Source organism: Corvus moneduloides, chromosome 11 (genome assembly GCF_009650955.1).
Source record: "Corvus moneduloides isolate bCorMon1 chromosome 11, bCorMon1.pri, whole genome shotgun sequence".
In the NCBI taxonomy this organism is placed as follows: domain Eukaryota; kingdom Metazoa; phylum Chordata; class Aves; order Passeriformes; family Corvidae; genus Corvus; species Corvus moneduloides.
In genome coordinates this window covers 18,396,388-18,407,055 of record NC_045486.1, presented here as the reverse complement: position 1 = coordinate 18,407,055, position 10,668 = coordinate 18,396,388, and the positions used below count along the sequence as shown (strand labels likewise).

The 10,668-nt window shown below is 38.1% G+C and overlaps 1 protein-coding gene across 1 annotated transcript in view; it reads left to right on the top strand.

Annotated features, from left to right (window-relative positions):
• The window catches only part of CENPP (centromere protein P), a 112,652-nt gene that overhangs the window by 68,168 nt on the left and 33,816 nt on the right, over positions 1-10,668 (top strand). The window lies entirely within an intron of this gene.

Genomic DNA, 10,668 nt, shown 5'->3' with positions numbered 1-10,668 from the left:
AACACTTTCTTGGCTGTTTATAGAAGAGAGCAGGGCCTGAGGGTTGTGATATAAATGTACTGTTTCTTTTTCGCTCGTTCAGTAGCGAAGTGTTGAATCAGCAGTTCAGCTCACCCTCGTTTGCAGCAAACGGTTCTTGAGGTTTTGCAACATCTCGATTTTGGATGAAAACTCGGGGCTTTTTATTATTATTTTCTTTTTTTTTTAGTTTATTTTGGTGGTAGGAACACATTCCTATGTGTATAAAAGTTTATCATAGCTAATTGCATATGAAGGTGACACACAAAGTGGTAGAATCTGGAAAGAATGTACCTAAAAGAGGATTATCCTTCAATTTTGTCAATATATAGTATCAATATGGCAGAAATAAATAAAAATCACATGCTGTTCTTGTAATAAAACTGTTAATATCTCAAGACATGGATCTAGTATTTGATGTAATATAACTGCAGTCTAAGATAAAATGCCCATAAATCACCTTCTCAGGGTCTTGACTACTCAGTTCTGAACTTTAGATGTTACTCTTGATAGCAGTACCTAAACTTAAGCAGTGCTTCTCAATCAACTTTATGAGCCTGTTCTTCTAAACGCATCACATTTCCAATGTCCTCCAGTTTTTTGAATCCATGAATGTGGGGCACTTAATGAAGACAGATACTCTCAAATAGTGGTCGGAGGGTATTTTCTTTGCATGCAATGCTGGTATATTTTCCAAAGAAAGATTGTGTTTAAATAACTAATAGATTATATACGGTCAGACTGTTTGCTCAGAACTTTTCAGTGATTTCTGTTTCCACCAGAAAGAGAATTGGTTGAAAATTAGAATTCTGTCTTGCCTTAAAAATACTTATGTAACATTTATGAGGTAATGGAGATGAATTTTTGAGCAAAAGAATAGAAGTATATCCAACACATATGTGGTCAGAATACTGTCTCACTATGGTGAAATATGCAGATGAAAAAGAATTTGGATGGTGTTTTGTGTTTGACATTATCTCATCAGTGATATAAAATGCTACCCTTGATTTCTTCTTAAAATGACTGTATTTTGTATTGCTTGATATGTCTGAGAGACCAAAACATATGCTGCCATATGTGGCCAATGCTTACATTGCAATCTCTGTTTTAAGCCACCCTTGTATACATTTGTTATTCTAAAACAAAGTAACTTTTCATTTTTCTAGCACTGTTTATAAATGTGGTTTACATAATGTGATGAATCTAACCATCAACTGCACAAAGCTGCCTTGGAGCCTGCCCATCACATTTAATAACATGACATATTCCTTTCGTGCTCACAACCAGTCCATGTGCAGTGTGGTCACATATTTTGGTTTTAGCTAAATTTTGGCTCCTCTCAGGCTGGACTCCACCATTTACCAGCTGAGTACACAAAATGTGCCCTTCAGCTTCTGTGTTCAGCTTGATTCTTCAGTATCTAAATATATTTTAAAATCTCTTTTTTTATCATCATGCATGAATCAACTTCTGCTTGTTCATAGTTTTTAGCATGTTTTTGGCAGCTGACATAGAAACTGCAACAAAATACAGTTTCCTTTGCAGTCAAAGTCCTCGGTCCCTGATGTTTGTTAGCAACACAGCAATATTGCAGGGCGGGTGCTAACTTGCAATATTGAGGGTTGTGTACAAAAAGAGCTGTAAGTGCAAATGTACATATATCCGTGGGATTGTCAGGCTTATCATGGCTTTTATGGATGCAAGATGTGGTGACCTGCAATGACTGGAAAGGGCTAAAGGTCACCTGAGAAACATCTTGAATTTTCACCCTTGCAGACAGTTTCTGTTGCCTCTGGACAGTCACTTACCTTTGTTCTACCTCAGGCTACTGATTAATACATATTCCTCCGTGTGGGAATGCCAATTTCAGAAGCCCCCAGCTGGCTTATTCCCTCCCCCTTGGTGCTCTTCTCCTTGGTCCCTGTGAAAAGGTTTGTGCACCCAAACTGAGATCAGGAAACTGCTTTGCCTGATCCATCGATGAAGGTCTTGAAATTAGTTGTGGTGTCTGTACCTGTCAATTGTCAGTCTTGCTTGTGATGCTGCTCACAAGTTTGGATAATGTGACATGGCATTTTATGGAATAGGGGTATTATCTGCCTTAGAGACATTGGAAACACCAGACATTCTTTCATGGAAAATCAAACAGTAGTTAAATGAAGAACTCTGCAACCAGTGCCAAACTACTGAATCACTCCAACAGTGAGTTCTAAGGGAGAAGTTCTGTTCTGGAATACAAGCTGGACTGAGAAGAACATTCCTCATAGAGTATCAAGCATTTACTCTGCCAAAGTTCAACAGTGCTTTGAAAAACCCCAAACCTTGATCACCTGCAAATGCAAAATTTCCCCCATTTTCCCCTTTGTTTTAACAAAGAGTATGAAAAATATGGAATGTAAATGAGTGCCTGTTCTTAGACAGACTTTGGGTAGATTCCTATTGTTCAGAACATAAAGGCAACGCTTAAAGTGGTGACTTTCATCAGGTTCCAGTGAGTTTGTTAGTTTAAGAAAAAAGAAATGTGGCTATCTAGTCCAGAAAAAACCCAGTATTTAAAGCATGTTAGAGTGAAAAGGTGATGTCATTTAATTTGGTATTAGTTTTTCCTAACTTTACTTATCAACAAAAGTAATTTATGTTAATTAGAAATCCCAAGGCCCAAAAGAAGACGACTTTGACTCAGTTTGGGATAGACTATTAGAAGTGGAAGCAGTGAATATCACATTCCTGAGATAGCAATTAACTACAATTTGCACTACTTTGTCTAATGAAGAACCTGGGTCTGTAAATGTTTGCATGTACTTTGAGCACATCTGTTTTGTAGATGGAAAAACTAACAAGGTCTCTAGGAAGATCTCCAAAGTCAATTTGTTTGCAAGTTTTGAAACACACTTTTTTTTCCACTTTGGAATAGTAGAAATGAAAGCATTTCTTTCATTCCTAATCATTAGTATCATTACTAATAATAAGGAGGGCATACTCTGATTCAAGAAGTGATTTCCCTATCATATTAATTAACTCAGCCTGTGTTCTGATGTATGTTTTTATTCGTGGGAATTTTCTGGGAGGGCCTCATTTGTTTCTCATCAACACAAAAGCAGTAATTCTGTCATGCAGGGTTGGGTCTAGCTCTAAATACTCCCAAGAAATTGGGAGCCTTTTGAAAAGTCTGATTTACTTTTAACAACTGATTAACAACTGCTGCTACAGTTTTGGTATTACTTTCTCATAATTAGGCTACTATTAAATTGCAGCTACTATGTGGGTACAATGTAATCTATATTATGTTCAAGTGGGCATTTTTAAAAAGGCAATTAAATTTGCTTTAATTACTTCTATACCATAAAGTGTCTTGTTGACTTTCAGCATTCATTTTTTCCCATTTCAGCTGTATGGGAAAATCACAAATAAGTCTTATCACTATCCTTCTTTTTTATGAAAAATTAAAGAAATAGGAAGATAGAAACTTCTAAATTAAGCTAAAAGACGATGTAGAAACTAGCAGAGAAGAGTTGTCAGACAGATGTCCTAATACACTATTTCCAAAGGTATTTGTTTGGAAATACAGGAGTGTGTTAGTTAAGAAGCTTGGTACCATGGATGGATTTGCACTGCTTTTTGTCAGAGATGGAAATCCGCTGGATGACAGAAGCTCCTTTTACCACTCAGTGGAAATATTATGTAATTGAAAGAAAACATATGTCATAATTGCATGTGGTATGGAAAAGGAGGATCTTGTTTGTAGAACAATTTGTAAAGTAAAGGTATTATTTTCTTCTTGAACACTTGTGTTCTACAAAGGGTAATTTCCATTTGGTTTTACCCCAGCCAGAACAAAGGAGCCCTGACTTTAGAAAGTAACTTACCGATGAGTAACTTTTATTTTGTTAAGGAAGCAAATTATATCCTTAATTTCATAGAATCATAGAACGGTTTGGGCTTGAAGGGATCTTAAAGATTACCCAGTTCCAACCCCCTGCCATGGACATTCTCAGCGTTTCATTCATACTGTGGACTATACTTTTGTTCCATGTTCTTAGAGTTTCTAATTTTTTTCCAACTAATGGATAAGATGCACATCTCATGTAAAACCAGAGGATGTTCTTTGCTCAGGTTGGAAAGAAATTAAGTTCAACTAAAATGGGAATTAATCACTGTGTCTGTCATTTAAGGTTTTACCAGAGGCTCTTAAAATAGCCTTCAAAATAAATACAGAATACAGGCAATGCAGGTTAATTTGAACCCATCCGTTGTCAAGAAAGAGAGTAATTACTGTGATGTTTCCAATGCTAAAACTAGACCTACACTAAAGAAATCAGTGGGTGGCAGGTTCAAAACAGAAGGAAATACCTCATGAAACATTTATAGTTGAGTTGTGGAAATGTGCAAGAAAGTGAAGTGGATTTTAATGTTTCATATAGACCCCAAAAAGTAATTGGTCTAATTGAAAGAGGAAAAGTCTTGCTTCCTGAGTTCTTTGTAATGAGAGCCAAACTGAGCTGGAAAAAAAGGGAGAAAGAGTTTTCCCTGGAAGACTTGAAGTGAACAACCTTCACGGAGTAAGTCAGAACCATCCTGCATAAGAGGGAAGCCATGGATGTTTATAAAGAACTGTCAGTTAAAGGGGGTTCAGAAACACGGAATGTTCACAAGGGCTGTCATTCCCTGTTAGTTTTTAAGGAACAGAATGTGTGAGGCCAGAAGATGAAAGGTAATGGCATAGCCAAACTTCAGGCATTTGGAGAAATTGCTGTGAAAAAAATGAGTACATTTTAATCCTTTCTCCTAATTTCAATCCTTTAAAAATACCATTACATAACTCACGTAGAAGATTCTTGTCTTTGTTGATAGTGTTGTTGAAGATCTAATATTTCCACAGCTGTGTTCAGTATTACTCCTTTGAGAAAAATATCTGTCTTGTGGAAAAAATAAGTCAGCTTTTATGCATTACTCTCATATGAAAAGTTCTCACAGAGAAACATAGATTTGTTTCAGGAATATTGCATGGAAAACCTGCAGATTTCTGTGTATGTACCTATAATACTGCACTCTTGGAATGAAAGTTCTTTTTGCTGAATTAACTGAACTGCTTCAAAGTACTTTGTAGGAAACAGTATGTTATGAGCTGGCCTGAAGCACTCACTTTATCAAAGATATAGTAATATAAATAACAGCCTAAAATAGAAGTAATGAATCAGAAGTTTGCATTCAGTAAGTGTGGGGAAATCTGCGTCCTGTACAAAGAATTAAACACGAAAGAAATGGAAATTCTACCAAACTACAGTAATTGTTTACTCAGTGGCTGTAGGAAGTTCCTTACATAACAGACCATTAAAGAAGAAACTACAAGGTTAAATGGTTTTTAAGATGAATCTTATAAATAATCCTGCTCTGAGTACTTTAATTTACTCTAATCCTTAAGTCCTTGGGGAAAAAAGGCTATTTAATGAATGGAGCCAGGATGGCTCAAGCAGACTGGAAGAATATTGTTTGGGGGAATTTGCTCAACTCTTGAGTATTTGTTCACTTGTAGAGACTGCAGAGAATGTGTGTGCCCACTGTGGCTGGCAAAGCCATGGCACTGGACATGAAGCCCTGGGCAGGAACATCACTGGCCTTTACAGGAAAAGCTAATAGCACAGCCTTTGTACCTCCCAAACACCAGGTGATTTTCTGAGTCCAGCCTAACAGTTGTTGGACCTTATCATAAATAATCAGGCATTTCCCCCAACTGCCTTGGTTCTAATAGCCAGAATAGTTTTGCATATTTTTATGCTCTTGTAGGAAAGAAATGTTTATGAGGTCTGGGGAAGAGGCACTGTTCGTTTTTCTTGACTTTAATATGGTCTTTGAACTAGTTGTAATGCACAACCCAAGATGAAAAATTTGCAGTTTCTGAATACAGAGCTTCGAAGTCAATGCCCCAGATAAACCGTATTACCCATAGAACTCCCAAGAGAAAATAAGTAAAAATGACAAATTTTAGTCACCAGGACAGTTGATTTTGGGGGTTAGCCCTCTGGATTCCCACACAGAGGCATCAATGAAGGATAGACCTGGAGGAAATGCAGATTAAACTCTGCTGCTGGTTTTAGTGAGGGACTGACATGAGTTGGTTCATGTGAGCTGTGTGGGCTCATACAACAATGTTCAGCTACTGGGCCATGGCAAGAGGTGAAGTTGCCCTCAGCCTCCAGCCCAGCTCTCTGCTCAAATGAGATTCCCCTTTGTATCCTGTATTACCCTGCAACACTCCACTGTGGGAATTTTTACCAGACGTGATTGCAGAGTAGAGGCAGTCGTGTGCTGCTCCAAGAAACTCCAGAGCAATGACCAGATTGTGTGTTGGGAAACTCTATTAACTGTTCAGAGGCTGATAAAGTCAGTGAGTATTTCTGGAAATGTGAAAGATTCTGTCCAGCAGCAGTTAGGCAGGATGAGGAAGGATGAGGAAGGATGAGGTCGGGCTCTACAGGAAATACATAAGTAAAGCTGTCCTGGCCCGGGTCAGAGCCCAGCTAGGCCAGTCCCCCGTCTTTGTCAGTGACCACAAACATTTCCACAGACAAAGGGCATTGGTGTTTCTGGGCTTCCTTTGTTTTCGCTTTCCTTGAAGCAAAGTAAAGCTGTGTTTTTGGGACAGACGTTTCATTTAGTTTCGAGATTCACCCTGAGGTAGTTTGTCTTTTTTCTGCCATTCCCAAGGGAATGGCAGGAGCTGTGTCAGAGAGATTTAGGTTGGATATCAGGAAGGTGGGTGGTGGGGCACTGCCCAGGCTCCCCAGGGAATAGTCACAGCCTCAAGGCTGCCAGAGCTCCAGTAATGTTTGGACAACGCTCTCAGGGATGCACAGGGTGGGACTGTTGGGGTGTCTATGCAGGGCCAAGGGCTGGATCAATGATCCCCGTGGATCCCTTCCAACTCAGAATATTCTGTGATCCCTTAAAGACTGATCAAACATTATCCAGTTGAGAGAAGCACATTTACTGTGTGAAAAAGTTGATTCCATGGAGGTAATGAATCTGTTGTTTTACTTTTGCCTTACTAACTGGAGTATTTCATTATCATTAAAGGGATGCTAATTTAGCGTTAATTGGTTTCTAGTGTGGTCAGACTGTTCTATGCAGTACTTGACCCTGTAAGTTCTTTCAGGGATGCACAATGGTGCAGGATGTGTTCTCAAAGGCAATTTAGTGACTTAGTAACTCTTGCATCATGTAGAATGGAAGATTTTAATGAAGAGTTCTGCTTGGTGTTCTCTCTTCACTTCTTAAACTGAAAAGCAAAAAACAGTGCTGTGTCTTTATGGGTCTCTCCTGATGGAATTTTAATGCAGAACAGGGTGTCTGTTAGCAAGGAACATTACATCTGTAATGAGACTTCGTAACCTGGTTATTGGGAACATTAAACACTGTATTTCCACTGGACTTCATTATAGCACTTGTAACAAAATGGTGAAAATTATGCTTGTAGGCATTTGAGTATAGCTGCTTGGTACCTGAATTGGTACAAAACTTAAGAGTAGGATGTTAATTTATTGGGAAAATAAAAAGCTAGATTCATTTTGATCATATGATTGTTTCTTAATGTGGAAAAGGAGATCTGTTTAATACATCTTAGAAGTTTTTATGTGACGTCTTCACTACTTTTAGATGGAAAAAGTGTTCCAACATTTTTCCACGATACTCTGGGGCCTTGAGAGGGAACAGAAGTTGTTGACATCTTTAAATCAGAGCTCTTATTTCACATGTCTGCTGTTTTTTCCTTGTTTAAAATGGCCTTCAGTGTGCCAAGAGAAGTAAAATTAAAGCCTTGAAATAGAGTTTGGGATTCAATGGTAACTAACTATAAGAGAGGGGTCATGTTACTAAATATGCAATAAAAGCAGGGGGATCTCTTTTGTTCATTAGGAAACTGAAATGTGTGTCTGCTGAGTAAGTCCAACATATGATTATAAATCTTTTTGCATGGATGTTTATACCTTTTTCATTTTACAAGAAGACAGTGAGACTGTTATGCAGGGCTTCTTCCAAATGTGAGGGTCGGTTACATGGTGCACTAAGCCTTTAAATGCTTCCCACAGCCAAAACCAGCTTTAAAGGAAATCTCTTTAAAAACATTAACTATTTCCAAAGGGTTGGCTTCACCTCTGTGGTTGGGATGTTCTGCAAGGTGGTCATGGTGTGGTTCTGACCCTCTCAGAGCAGTGGTTTGACCTGGAGTTTGGTCTTCCAAAACCTGATCCATGACTTCAGTGAGGAGAGGTGGTGTAGAAGTTGTAAGACATGTTGGTACCTCAAGTTCTTTGTTCCTTTGACACTGGTTGTTTGTTTGAGACTGTAAATCCAAAGCAGGTCCCTGAGGTTAAACTTCCAACTGAGGAGAGATTTTTTGAAGCTTCCTGAGGAAGCTTCCAGAACACCAGATACTGTATTGGCCTGCAAACCCACAGTCTGCATACTGGTTCTCTGCCAAGTGCTTCATGCAGAAAGTTATCAGGGTTAATGCATAAAATTATTTTGGTAGTATTTACTCATAATTTTACTATTTTACTGTCTGTAGACTTGTCTGAAAATTGTATACATTGGAATATAAACATAGTACTTAAATTACAAAATGTTTTCTCAGGAGAGTTTCAACCAGTTAACACTGGTATTACCACAGAAATGACAAACTGTTTATTTTCTTGCTGTAATCTAACTGTTTATAAAAGATGTGACTTGAAAGATCTTTAAAGTTCACTAATTTCTTTCAGTAAATGTACAAATCTTTGGTAGAGAAATGTTAAAATTATGATTCCTACTTCTGATAGTTATTTTCTTTCAGAGTGCTAAGGAGTTTTTGTAGTAAGTGCAAGTATGATGAGTGTTTCAGAATTGAAATTCAGAAATTACATCAACCACTCTCTATAGTGTTACTGTAATAGTGAATTAACTGAGTGAAATTCACTTTGTTGTGGGCAAATAGAAAGATAGTGGTTGTACAGCAACTGCTTTTTGGGGCAAAGTTGAGTGATTTGTAGCTTTGTCGTGGAGGGATCTCTATATATTAAATTGAAATGGAAAATGGAGAAGGGTATATATAGTATGAACTCAACATTTTTGGGGTCTCAGGTTCTAATAACCTCAACACATGGGCATTAATAATGAAAATCTCATTTCGGGAGGCATTTGATGCCTTTATTTTTCTGAGGGTTTTGTGTTGGTTTTGTTGGGAATTTTTCCTAAGAAAGATCTTTTACCTTGCTTAGAGGAAACATTGCCTCTAATTGTTCCTTTAAATTCAGAAAGCTACCCAAGCTTCCACAGAAACAACATTATTTTGTTGGACACCTTTGCAGTTTTTATCATACCAGAAGTGCCTGTCTCTGTGCACAAAACAACAGCTCGGGCAGATCCTCAAAGTTCTGTCATCATTTACCCAGTAAAAATGGCAGTGTCTTTTATACCTTTTGTATTAATATGGTAACCACAGGATGTTTTCTGCTATGTTTCAATTTATAATGGGATTTAGCAAGTCATGTCAAAATTCTGATGTGGGATACATGAGCCAACAATGCAAGTCAGAACTTAGAAATCTGAGGGTTTAAACCCCCAAAATTCCTCATATGCCACAAAGCACTGTGGTTCTGGAATTGCTACGGCTGTTGAATCCTAACCTCTCCTATTCTGGTCTCTTACTGAGTATAAAGTATCTTTCCCTCTCATAGTTTCAACATTCACACCTTGTATTCAGATCTATTTACTGTGCATGTGTCTCTGGCTGGGTTACTGAAAACATCCTATTCCAGGTTTTGCTGTACTACAAGTAGTTTCCTCTCTGAAAAATGTTTAAAAAATTCTGGTGGGACATCTCTGCAATCTTAGCAACTTGCAGCTGGTTTGCTCTTGAATTCATCTGTGAATACAGGTCAGCTCCATCCGTGTGTGGAGAACAGGAGAAATGAGAATGCTGCTGTGCATCTCCCAAATCCAATTGCCTGGCAGAAGTGTTACTGGACTGGCTTAACAGGATCTCCCTCAAAGCAATTTTCATCAGGGACTTGCCATGAAGGCTCTCCCAGTATTTATATTTATATATTTATATATTTCATCAGATTTCTGAGTCTGATAACACTTAGCAGAACTGTATTCCATTCCCAGTCCAATGGCCTTCTTGAAGTATATTCATTTCCAATGTAAGCCTGCAAAAATTATTTGCTCGAATATATTTGAGAGAATAAACTAACTATAGTGGTTTTGTGTTGAGCTATCCTTGCATTTTTTTTTTTCCTACTGGAGGCCAAAGTTTCTGAACTTGTTCCCTTGTTTTTCTTGACAGCAAATGCTCAGGTCACTATGGCCTAGAGTCACAAGCTGTAAAATGGTGACAACCCCATTTGCTTTGTTTATCAAATCCTTTCAAGCTCACTGTTTAAAAGTAATGAGAGTTGTTATAATAAAGCCCATTCCACTTCCAATGCAGTTGGTAGTTTTGAAGAGTGGATTTAAGCTGCTTCCATCTGACATATGGAAACGTGCAAGTTTAATTGCCCGTGTATTTCTGAAGTGAAGAAGCACCCATTTGTTGCATACCCTTCATCCCTTGGCTTCTTTCTCCTGCTTGGTCTTCTGCCTCTGCTACTGTTGTGTTCCGTTTCCAAAACATTT